This window comes from Canis lupus, unplaced genomic scaffold (assembly GCF_011100685.1).
Source record: "Canis lupus familiaris isolate Mischka breed German Shepherd unplaced genomic scaffold, alternate assembly UU_Cfam_GSD_1.0 chrUn_S955H1121, whole genome shotgun sequence".
Classification (NCBI taxonomy): domain Eukaryota; kingdom Metazoa; phylum Chordata; class Mammalia; order Carnivora; family Canidae; genus Canis; species Canis lupus.
Genome location: NW_023331923.1, coordinates 18,534 through 31,558, shown reverse-complemented (window position 1 = coordinate 31,558; position 13,025 = coordinate 18,534). Strand labels below are relative to the sequence as shown.

At 41.9% G+C, this 13,025-nt stretch overlaps 1 pseudogene; it reads left to right on the top strand.

Annotated features, from left to right (window-relative positions):
• Positions 1-48: 48 nt before the first annotated feature.
• Positions 49-1,959, top strand: LOC119879513 (annotated as a pseudogene).
• The last annotated feature ends 11,066 nt before the right edge of the window (positions 1,960-13,025 follow it).

Genomic DNA, 13,025 nt, shown 5'->3' with positions numbered 1-13,025 from the left:
TCGCTGTGCGGGAGCTGCTGCAGGCCCCCGCCGCCCCCGGCCTCGCAGATGCCTCCGGCCGCGCCCTCGGGGCCGCGGCTCTCCGCTCCAGCTGGTGAGATCCTCAACCGCCTTCCGGAGCCGCTGCTGCGGAGGCTCAGGGTGAGCCTGGACAGAGCGCCTGAGGGCTGGGGCTGGAGGAAGCTGGCCAAGGTGGCGGGGAGTCGGGGGCGCCTCTGGCTCAGTTGTCTGGACTTGGAGCAGTGTTCTCTTAAGGTCTTGGAGCCTGAAGTCCAAGCTTATGTTTACTGAAGCTGATGGGTGAGAAAGGTTGTACAGTCACAGAACTGAGTGACTTTCTGCAGGCTTTGGAGCACACGGAGGTTCTGCTTCTTGGCCCCCAGGAATAAAGATCACTGTCAACCCAGAATCAAAGGCAGTCTTGGCTAGACAGTTTGTGAAACTGTGTTGCCGGGCAACTAGACATCCCTTCGTACAGTATCAGTGGTTTAAAATGAATAAAGAGATTCTGAACGAAAATGCATCAGCACTCATTTTTAACACAGTACATGTAAAAAGATGCAGGCTTTTATGTGTGTCGAGTTAATAATAATTTCACCTTTGAATTCAGCAAGTGGTTGGTCACAGCTGGATGTTTGTGATGTCACAGAAGTAACAGGAAGCTTCCAGAAAGTTCAGATGGCATCTCTGAATCCAAGTTGCAAATCTGTGTTGAACCAAGGTCCCAAAGGCTAATAATGCCTGGCAGTACATTGGTCTTACAGTGTGTTGCTGTTGGAAGCCCTATTCCTCACTACCAGTGGTTCAAAAATGAGTCACCATTAATACATGAGACAGGAAAGCTATACATGGTGCCTTATGTGGATCTGGAACATCGGGGAACCTATTGGTGTCATGTATATAGTGATCGAGACAGGATAGCTAGAAGGTGGAAATCATCATAGGAATAGCAGATGAGGGATCCCTGGGTGGCGCAGCGGTTTAGCACCTGCCTTTGGCCCAGGGCGCGATCCTGGAGACCCGGGATCGAATCCCACGTCGGGCTCCGGGTGCATGGAGCCTGCTTCTCCCTCTGCCTGTGTTTCTGCCTCTCTCTCTCTCTGAGTGTGTGACTATCATAAATAAATAAAAATTTTTAAAAAAAGGAATAGCAGATGAGGCAGTGGAGTGCACTGAAGATGAATTAGATAATCTTGGACAACCCAACAAAAAAGAGCAAACAGCTAATCAGCCTTTGGCAAAGGACAAAGTTGTTCTTTTGATAGGAAATATGAATTACTGGGAGCACCCCAAGCCTAAAGCTCCTTTGGTGGATGTATGTGAATTGACCAACTTGTTAGGACTACTAGATTTCAAACTTGTTTCACAGTTGGATCTTACTGAATACGAGATGTGAAATGCTGTGGATGAATTTTAACTACTTTTAGACAAAGGAGTATATGGATTATTATATTATGCAGGGCATGGTTATGAAAACTTTCCTAACAGCTTTATGGGCCTTGTTGATGCCCCAAATCCATATAGGTCTGAAAACTGTCTGTGTGTACAAAATATACTGAAACTGATGCAAGACAAAGAAACTGGACTCAACGTGTTCTTGTTGGACATGTGTAAGAAAAGAAACGACTGGGATCCCTGGGTGGAGCAGCGGTTTAGCGCCAGCCTATGGCCCAGGGCGCGATCCTGGAGACCCGGGATCGAGTCCCACGTCGGGCTCCTGGTGCATGGAGCCTGCTTCTCCCTCTGCCTATATCCTGCCTCTCTCTCTTTCTCTCTGCGTGACTATCATAAATAAATAAAACATTTTAAAAAAAGAAAAGAAACGACTATGATGATACCATCCCAATCGTGGATGCACTACAAGTCACCGCCAACATTGCCTTTCGATACGCCACATGTAAAGGAGCAGAAGCTTTTGAAATCCAGCATTCTGGGTTGGCAAATGGAATTTTCAGAAAATTTTTATTTCTTTTTATTTACTTTTTTAAACAAATTTATTTTTATTGGTGTTCAATTTGTCAACATACAGAATAAAACCCAGTACTCATCATGTCAAGTAATCCACCTCAGTGCCTGCCACACAGTCACCCCCACACCACGCCCTCCTCCCCTTCCACAACCCATAGTTCGTTTCCCAGAGTTAGGACCATTCATGATCTGTCTCCCTTTCTGATATTTCCCACTTATTTTCTTCTCCTTTCCCTTTTATTCCCTTTCACTATTTCTTATATTCCCAAATGAATGAGACCATATAATGTTTGGCCTTCTCCAATTGACATTTCACTCTGCATAATACCCTCTAGTTCCATCCACGTGAAGCAAATGGTGGGTATTTGTCATTTCTAAAGGCTGAGTAATATTCCATTATATACATAAACCACATCTTCTTTACCCATTCATCTTTTGAATGGACACCAAGGCTCCTTCCACAGTTTGGCTATTGTGGACATTGCTGCTATAAACATCGAGGTGCAGGTGTCCCCGTGTTTCATTGCATCTGCATCTTTGGGGTAAATCCCCAGCAGTGCAATAGCTGGGTCGTAGGGCAGATCTATTTTTAACCCTTTGAGGAACCTCCACACAGTTTTTACAGAGTGGCTGCACCAGTTCACATTCCCACCAACAGTGCAAGAGAGGTTCCCTTTCTCCACATCCTTCCAACATTAGTAGTTTCCTGCCTTGTTAACTTTCCTCCCCATTCTCACTGGTGTGAGGTGGTATCTCATTGTGGTTTTGATTTATATTTCCCTGATGGCAAAGTGATGCAGAGCATTTTCTCATGTGCTTGTTGGCAATGTGTATGTCTTCCTCTGTGACATTTCTCTTCATGTCTTTTGCCCATTTCATTGATTGGATTGTTTGTTTCTTTGGTGTTCAGTTTAATAAGTTCTTTATAAATCTTGGATACTAGTCTTTTATCTGATACGTCATTTGCAAATATCTTCTCCCATTCTACAGGTTATCTTTTAGATTTGTTGGACTGTATCCTTTGCTGTGGCAAAAGCTTCTTATCTTGATGAAGTCCCAATACTTCATTTTTGCTTTTGTTTCTTTTGCCTTCATGGATGTATCTTGCAAGAAGTTACTGTGGCCGAGTTCAAAAAGTGTGTTGCCTGTGTTCTCCTCTAGGATTTTGATGAAATCTTGTCTCACATTTAGAACTTTCATCCATTTTGAGTTTATCTTTCTATATGGTGAAAGAGGGTGGTCAAGTATCACTCTTCTGCATGTGGATGTCCAATTTTTCCCGGCACCATTTATTGATGAGACTGGCTTTTTTTCCAGTGGATAGTCTTTCCTGCTTTGTCGAATATTAGTTGACCATAAAGTTGAGGGTCCACTTCTGGATTCTCTGTTCTGTTACATTGATCTATGTGTCTATTTTTGTGCCAGGACCACACTGTCTTGATGACTGCAGCTTTGTAGTACAACATGAAATCTGGCATTGTGATGCCCCCGGCTATGATTTTCTTTCTCAATATTCCCCTGGCTATTCGGGGTCTTTTCTGATTCCACAGAAATCTTAAGATGATTTCTTCTCCAACTCTCTGAAGAAAGTCCATGGTATTTTGATAGGGTTGCATTAAACGTATAAATTGCCCTGGGTAACATTGACATTTTCACAATATTAATTCTGCCAATCCAAGAGCACGGAATATTTTTCCATCTCTTTGTGTCTTCCTCAATTTCTTTCAGAAGTGTTCTATAGCTTTTAGGGTATAGATCCTTTACCTCTTTGGTTAGATTTATTCCTAGGTATCTTATGCTTTTGGGTGCAATTGTAAATGGGATTGACTCCTTAATTTCTCTTTCTTCAGTCTCATTGATAGTGTATAGAAATGCCACTGATTTCTGGGCATTGATTTTGTATCCTGCCATGCTACCAAATTGCTGTATGAGTTCTAGCAATCTTGGGGGGGGGTCTTTTGGTTTTTTATGTAGATTATCATGTCATCGGCGAAGAGGGAGAATTTGACTTCTTTGCCAATTTGAATGCATTTTATATCTTTTTGTTGTCTGATTGCTGAGGCTAGGACTTCTAGTACGATGTTGAATAGCAGTGGTGAGAGTGGACATCCCTGTCTTGTTCCTTATCTTAGGGGAAAGGCTCCCAGTGCTTCCCCCATTGAGAATGATATTTGCTGTGGGCTTTTCATAGATGGCTTTTAAGATGTTGAGGAATGTTCCCTCTATCCCCACACTCTGAAGAGTTTTGATCAGGAATGGATGCTGTATTTTGTCAAATGCTTTCTCTGCATCTATTGAAAACATCATATGGTTCTTGTTTTTTCTCTTGCTGAAATGATGAATCACACTGATTGTTTTACGAGTGTTGAACCAGCCTTGCATCCCGGGGATAAATCGTACTTGGTCATGATGAATAATCTTCTTAATGTACTGGTTGGATCCTGTTGGCTAGTATCTTGTTGAGTGTTTTTGCATCCATGTTCATCAGGGATATTGGTCTATAATTCTCCTTTCTGGTGGGGTCTTTGTCTGGTTTTGGAAAAAAGGTGATTATGGCCTCAAAGAACGATTGGAAGTACTCCATCTCTTTCCATCTTTCCAAACAGCTTTAGTAGAATAGGGTATGATTTCTTCTTTAAACGTTTGATAGAATTACCCTGGGAAGCCATCTGGCCCTGGACTTTTGTGTCTTGGGAGGTTTTTGATGACTGCTTCAATTTCCTCCCTGGTTATAGGCCTGATCAGGTTTTCTATTTCTTCCAGTTCCAGTTTTGGTAGTTTGTTGGTTTTCCTGAAATGCGTCCATTTCTTCTAGATTGCCTAATTTATTGGCGTATAGCTGTTCATAATATGTTTTTAAAATCGTTTTTTTAATAATAAATTTATTTTGTATGGTGTTCAATTTGCCAACATACAGAATAACACCAAGTCATCATCCCGTCAAGTGCCCCCCTCAGTGCCCGCCACACAGTCAACCCCACACCTCGCCCTCCTCCCCTTCCACTACCCCTAGTTCATTTCCCAGGGTTCGGAGTCTCTCATGTTCTGTCTCCCTTTCTGATATTTCCTACCCTCTTCTTCTCCCTTCCCCTCTATTCCGTTTCAATATTATTTATATTCCCCAAATGAATGTGACCATATAATGCTTGTCCTTCTCCGATTGACTTATTTCACTCAGCATAATACCCTCCAGTTCCATCCACGTCGAAGCAAATGGCGGGTATTTGTCATTTCTAATCCTGAGTAATATTCCATTGTATACATAAACCACATCTTCTTTATCCATTCATCTTTTGATGGACACCGAGGCTCCTTCCACAGTTTGGCTATTGTGGACATTGCTGCTAGAAAACATCGGAGTGCTGGTGTCCCGGCGTTTCATTGCATCTGTATCGTTGGAGTAAATCCCCAGCAGTGCAATTGCTGGGTCGTAGGACAGATCTATTTTTAACCCTTTGAGGAACCCCCACACAGTTTTCCAGAGTGGCTGCACCATTTCACATTCGCACCAAAAGTGCAAGAGGGTTCCCTTTCCACACATCCTCTCCAACATTTGTGGTTTCCTCTGCCTTGTTAATTTTCCACATTCTCACTGGTGTGAGGTGGTATCTCATGTGGTTTTGATTTGTATTTCCCTGATGGCAAGTGATGCGGAGCATTTCTCATGTGCATGTTGGCCATGTCTATGTCTTCCTCTGTGAGATTTCTGTTCATGTCTTTTGCCCATTTCATGATTGGATTGTTTGTTTCTTTGGTGTTGAGTTTAAGAAGTTCTTTATAGATCTTGGAAACTAGCCCTTTATCTGATAGGGTCATTTGCAAATCTCTTATCCCATTCTGTAGGTTGCCTTTTAGTTTTGTTGACTGTATCCTTTGCTGTGCAAAAGCTTCTTATCTTGATGAAGTCCCAATAGTTCATTTTGCTTTTGTTTCTTTTGCCTTCATGGATGTATCTTGCAAGAAGTTACTATGGCCGAGTTCAAAAAGGGTGTTGCCTGTGTTCTCCTCTAGGATTTTGATGAAATCTTGTCTCACATTTAGAACTTTCATCCATTTTGAGTTTATCTTTCTATATGGTGAAAGAGGGTGGTCAAGTATCACTCTTCTGCATGTGGAGGTCCAATTTTCCCCGGCACCATTTATTGATGAGACTGGCTTTTTTCCAGTGGAGGTCCTTTCCTGCTTTGTCGAATATTAGTTGACCGTAAAGTTGAGGGTCCACTTCTGGATTCTCTGTTCTGTTACATTGATCTATGTGTCTGTTTTTGTGCCAGTACCACACTGTCTTGATGACCGCAGCTTTGTAGTACAAACATGAAATCTGGCACTGTGGATGCCCTCAGTTATGGTTTTCTATTTTAAAATTCCCCCTGGCTATTCGGGGTCTTTTCTGATTCCACACAAACTTAAAATAATTTGTTCCAAGTCTCTGAAGAAAAGTCCATGGTATTTTGATAGGGTTGCATTAAACGTGTAAATTGCCCTGGGTAACATTGATATTTTCACAATATTAATTCTGCCAATCTGAGGGCACGGAATATTTTTCCATCTCTTTGTGTCTTCCTCAATTTCTTTCAGAAGTGTTCTATAGCTTTTAGGGTATAGATCCTTTACCTCTTTGGTTAGATTTATTCCTAGGTATCTTATGCTTTTGGGTGCAATTGTAAATGGGATTGACTCCTTAATTTCTCTTTCTTCAGTCTCATTGTTAGTGTATAGAAATGCCACTGATTTCTGGGCATTGATTTTGTATCCTGCGACACTGCCCACTTGCTGTATGAGTTCTAGCAATCTTGGGAAGGAGTCTTTTTGTTTTCTATGTAGATTATCATGTCATCGGCTAGAAGGAGAATTTGACTTCTTTGCCAATTTGAATGCATTTTATATCTTTTTGTTGTCTGACGCTGAGGCTAGGACTTCTAGTACTATGTTGAATAGCAGTGGTGAGAGTGGACATCCCTGTCTTGTTCCTGATCTTAGGGGAAAGCCTCCCAGTACTTCCCCTTTGAGAATGATATTTGCTGTGGGTTTTTTGTAGATGGCTTTAAGATGTTGAGGAATGTTTCCTCTATCCCTACACTCTGAAGAGTTTTGATCAGGAATAGATGGAAGTATTTTGTCAAATGGTTTTCTCTGCATCTAATGAGATGATCATATGATGCCTGGTTTTTCTCTTGCTGAGATGATGAATCACATTGATTATTTTACGAGTGTTGAACCAGCCTTGTGTCCCGGGAATAAATCCTACTTGGTCATGGTGAATAAATTTCTTAATGTATTGTTGGATCCTGCTGGCTAGTATCTTGTTGAGTGTTTTTGCATCCATGTTCAACAGGGAATATTTGTCTATAATTCTCCTTTTTGGTGGGGTCTTTGTCTGGTTTTGGAATTAAGGTGATGCTGGCCTCATAGAGTGAATTTTGAAGTACTCCTTCTCTTTCCATCTTTCCAAACAGCATTAGTAGAATACTTATGGTTTCTTCTTGAAACGTTTGATAGAATTCCCCTGGGAAGCCATCTGGCCCTGGACTTTTGTGTCTTGAGGTTTTTGATGACTGCTTGAATTTTCTCCCTGGTTATTGGCCTGTTCAGGTTTTCAATTTCTTCCTGTTCCAGTTTTGGTAGTTTGTGGCTTTCCAGGAATGCGTCCATTTCTTCTAGATTGCCTAACTTATTGGCGTATAGCTGTTCATAATATGTTTTTAAAATCGTTTGTATTTCCTTGGTGTTGGTAGTGATCTCTCCTTTCTCATTCATGATTTGTTAATTTGAGTCTCTTCTCTCTTCTTTTAATATGGCTGGCTAGTGGTTTATCTATCTTATTTATTCTTTCAAAGAAGCAACTCATGGTTTTGTTGATCTGTTCCATAGTTCTTCTGGTCTCTATTTCCTTGAGTGCTGCTCGAATCTTTATTAACTCTCTTCTTCTGTTGGGTGTAGGATCTATTTGCTGTTTTTTTCTCTAGCTCCTTTAGGTGTAAGGTTAGCTTTTGTATTTGAGTTCTTTCCAGTTTTTGAATGGATGCTTGTATTGCGATGTATTTCCCCCTTAGGACGGCTTTTGCTGCATCCCAAAGATTTTGAATGGTTTAATCTTCATTCTCATTAGTTTCCATGAATCTTTTTAATCCTTCCATAATTTCATCTTTTTGGAGGATGCTCCTTAACCTCCACGTGTTTGAAGTCCTTCCAAACTTCTTGTTGTGATTTATTTCTAATTTCAAGGCATTATGGTCTGAGAATATGCAGGGGACAATCCCAATCTCTTGGTATAGGTTCAGAACTGATTTGTGACGCAGTATGTGGTCTATTCTGGAGAAAGTTCCATGTGCACTTGAGAAGAATGTGTATTCAGTTGGGTTTGAATGTAAAGTTCTGTAGATATCTGTGAAATCCATCTGGTCCAGTGTATCATTTAAAGCTCTCGTTTCTTTGGAGATGTTGTGCTTAGAAGACTTATCGAGGGTAGAAAGAGCTAGATTGAAGTCACCAAGTATAAGTGTATTATTATCTAAGTATTTCTTCACTTTGGTTATTAATTGGTTTAAATATTCGGCAGCTCCCACATTCGGGGCATATATATTGAGGATTGTTCAGTCCTCTTGTTGGATAGATCCTTTAAGTATGATATAGTGTCCCTCTTCATCTCTCACTACAGTTTTCGGGGTAAATTTTAGTTTATCTGATATGAAGATGGCTACCTCTGCTTTCTTTTGAGGACCATTTGAATGGTAAATGGTTCTCCAACCTTTTATTTTCAGGCTGTAGGTGTCCTTCTGTCTAAAATGAGTCTCTTGTAGACAGCAAATAGATGGGTCCTGCTTTTTATTAATCCATTCTGAAACCCTGCGCCTTTTGATGGGATCATTAAGCCCGTTCACGTTCAGAGTTACTATTGAGAGATATGAGTTTAGTGTCATCATGATGTCTATTCAGGTCCTTGTTTTGTCGATTGTTGCACTGAATTTCTTCTTGAAGGGGAATTTTAAGAGTCCCCCTGAAAATTTCTTGCAGAGTTGGTTTGGAGGTCACATATTCTTTCAGTTCCTGCCTGTCTTGGAAGCTCTTTATCTCTCCTTCCATTTTGAATGAGAGCCTTGGTGCATAAAGTATTCTTGGTTGCATGTTTTTCTCATTTAGGACCCTGAATATATCCTGCCAGCCCTTTTTGGCCTGCCAGGTGTCTGTGGAGAGGTCTGCTATTAACCCTAATACTCCTCCCCCATAAAGTCAGGGATCCCTTGTCTCTTGCTGCTTTAAGGATCTTCTCTTTATCTTTGGAATTTGCAAGCTTCACTATTAAATGTCGAGGTGGTGAACGGTTTTTGATTTTAGGGGGGGCTTCTCTCTATTTCCTGGATGTGAATGCCTGTTTCCCTTCCCAGATTAGGAAAGTTTTCAGCTAGGATTTGTTCAAATACATATTCTGGACCTCTGTCCCTTTTGGCACCCTCGGAACCCCAATTAACGTAGGTTTTTCTTCCTCAGGCTGTCCCTTATTTCCCTAATCTGTCTTCATGGTCTTTTAAATTGTCTGTCTCTTTTTCCTCAGTTTCCTTCTTTGCCATCACTTGTCTTGTATGTCACCCACTCCTTCTTCCACCTCCTTAACCCTCATCGTTAGGACTTCTAGTTTGGATTGCAATCTCATTCAATTGATTTTTAATTTCTGCCTGATTAGCTCTAAATTCTGCAGTCATGAAGTCTCTTGAGTCCTTTATGCTTTTTCTAGAGCCCCTAGTAGCTGTATAATAGTGCTTCTGAATTGGCTTTCTGACATTGAATTGTAATCCAGATTTTGTAACTCTGTGGGAGAGAGGACTGTTTCTGATTCTTTCTTTTGAGGTGAGGTTTTCCTTCTAGTCATTTTGCTCGGTGCAGAGTGGCCAAAAACAAGTTGTATTGGGGAAAGTAGAAAAAGAGAGGAGAGAAAGAATGAAAGAAAAGAGAAAAAGAAAAAAGGAAGAAAAAAGAAAAAAGAAGAAAAAGAGAAAGAAACGAAAGGAAAAAAGGGTGGGGTAAGCAAACAGAAATCAAAAAGCAAAGAAAACAGAAAAACAAACAAAAAAAAAAACACGGGAGAGTATCTTCTGATTCTGTATACTTTAAGTCCCTTGACTTTCCCTGGAACTTGTCCGTCTAGTTTGTCTTCTGGGGGAGGGGCCTGTTGTGCTGATTTTCAGGTGTTAGCGCTTGGGGGAGCTGCTCTGCCCCCTGCCTGGTGCAGGGCTCAGTGGGGGTTATTTTCCCCGTGAGGCCCCAGGAGGAACAACCACACTGGCGGTGGCCAGCCCTGGAGCCCTGGATTCAGCTCCCGCAGTAACTACGGAGCTCTCCCCCTGCAGGGGCCTGGAGGCTCCGGGGTCGGGGCCGCTGATCTGCTCAGCTCGGGGCAGGAGCGTCCTTGCGGTCCTGTGCCCTCCCGGCCTCTGCCTGTCCGGGGGGAGGCCGGATCCTGTGCTGTGTCCCGGCGCCCAGTATTCCTGGGCCTGCGCTGTTGGATTCGTGCTCCCGGCCGTGCAGACCGCCTCTTCCCCGGAGGCCGCCACTGGAGCCCCTCCGAGCTGCTCCGGGAGCGGCGCAGCCCCCCTCCGCATGGAGCCTCTTCCTCTTCGGGAGCCGCCATCTGAGCTGCCTCGAGCTGTGCCGGGGTCCAGTGGTGCGCAGGCTGCAACCCTTTTTTTTTTTTTTAAAGATTTTATTTATTTATGATAGTCACAGAGAGAGAGAGGAGGCAGAGACACAGGCAGAGGGAGAAAGCAGGCTCCATGCAGGGAGCCCGATGTGGGATTCGATCCCGGGTCTCCAGGATCGCGCCCTGGGCCAAAGGCAGGCGCCAAACCGCTGCGCCACCCAGGGATCCCCAGGCTGCAACCCTTTAAGGAGCTCGGCGCACTCTCCCCGGGGCGGGGCGCAGGTTGCTCTGTTAGTGTCCCAGGGAGCCTGAGGGCATCCCCGCCCTCCTGGGGTCCTGCTCTAACTCCCTGTGAGCGCCTTTCCCTCCCGGGAAGATTGGTGAAGCTACTGCTTCTCTGGGACTGTGCTTTCCTGTCCTGGGGGCACTCGCCCCGCCTTAGCCCGGCTCCTCGTGTGGCCCCCTCCCCCTTAGATGCTTTTTGTTTCTTTATTTCTTTTTTTTCCGCCGTCTTCCTACCTTGATAGAAGCGCGAACTCTTCTCTCTGTAGCATTCCAGCTGTTCTCTCTTTAAAATCTCAGGCCAAATTCGTAGATTTTCAGGATGATTTGAAGGTTATCTAGGTAATTTGATGGGGACAGGTGATTTGGAGACCCTACTCTTCCACCATCTTGCCCCTCCTCTCCTTTTCTTTTTCCTGATCTTAGGGCAAAAGCCTACAATTTATCACCATTTGATTGTGATGTTAGCTGTAGGCTTTCATATATGGACTTTTATATATATATATATTTTTTTTAATTTTTATTTATTTATGATAGTCACACACAGAGAGAGAGAGAGAGAGAGAGAGGCAGAGACAACCGGCAGAGGGAGAAGCAGGCTCCATGCACCGGAGCCCGACGTGGTATTCCATCCCGGGTCTTCAGAATCACGCCCTGGGCCAAAAGCAGGCTCTAAACTGCTGCGCCACCCAGGGATCCCCATATATCGACTTTTAATGTTGAAGGACATTCCTTCTATATTTAGTTTGTTGAGCATTTTTATTATGAAAGGGTATAAATTTTGTCAAATGCTTTTCCTGCATTTATTGAGATGATCATGTGATTTATCCTTATTTTGTTAATGTGGTGTATCACATTGATTGATTTGGCTATGTTGAACGATCCTTGCATCCCTGGATAAATCCATTGGTCATAGTGTATGACCATTTAATGTGCTGATGAATTTGGTCTTTCAATATTTTGTTGAGGACTTTTGTATATGTGTTCATCAGGGATATTAGTCTGTAGATTTCTTTAGAGTGTACTTTTCTGACTAGGTTATCAGGATAAACGATAGCCTTGTAACATGAATTTGAAAGTGTTCCTTTCTCTTCCTCAAACTTGGAAGAGTTTAAGAAAGATCGGCAATTATTGTTTTAAGCATTTGGTAGAATTTATCAGCAAAGGGATCCAATTTCATGGCTTTTCTATGTTGGAAGTTTTGATTACTGATTCAGTCTACTTATTTGTTATTTGTCTGTTTCATATTTTCTATTTATTTATGACTCAGTCTTGGTACCTTACACTTTTCTAGGAATTTATACAACTCTTCTAGGTTATCAAATTAGTGAGCCTCTTAGTGAGTCTCTTATGATCCTTTTTATTTCTGTGGCAACCCTTATGACATATCATATTTACTTCTAATTTTATGTATTTAAATATTCTCTTTTCCATGGGTAGAGTAACTAAATTTAATAAATTTTGTCCTGTATTTTCTTTTCTTCTGTTTTTTTCTTTTCTTTTCTTTCTTTCTTCTTTCTTTTCTTTCTTTCTTTCTTCTTTCTTCTTTTCTTTTCTTTCTTTCTTTGTCTTTCTTTTTCGTTCCTTCTTCTTTCTTTCCTTCTTCCTTTTTCTTCTTTTCTTTTCTTTCGTTCTTTCTTCCTTTCCTTTCCTTCCCTTCCCTTCCCTTCCCTTCCCTTCCCTTCCCTTCTTACTTTGTGTGTGTGTGTGAGTTCTATGCCCAACATAGGGGCTTCAACTTACAACCCTGAATCAAAATGTAGATTACATGATCTACTGACTGATCAGCTAGGCATCCCATTGTCCTACATTTTCAACATAAAAACTCTTAGTTTGCTTTGATTTTTTTTTGTTTTGTTTTTCGATTCTTCTATCTCTACCTCATTTATTACTCTTCTAGTTTTCATTTTTTCCATTTTCTAATTTTGGTCTCTGTTTGTTTCTTTGAATCCCATTACTTTGTGATGTTACATTCTCATTTTACTTGGTATGCAAATATAACTTTTCTTTTTCCTTTTTTTTTCCTGTTGACCCATTTATTGTTCAGGAGTGTGGTTGTTTTATTTTCCACAGATTTGTGAATTTTCTAATTTTCTTTCTCTTATTTACTTCTACTTTTATTTCATTGTTTGTCAGAAAA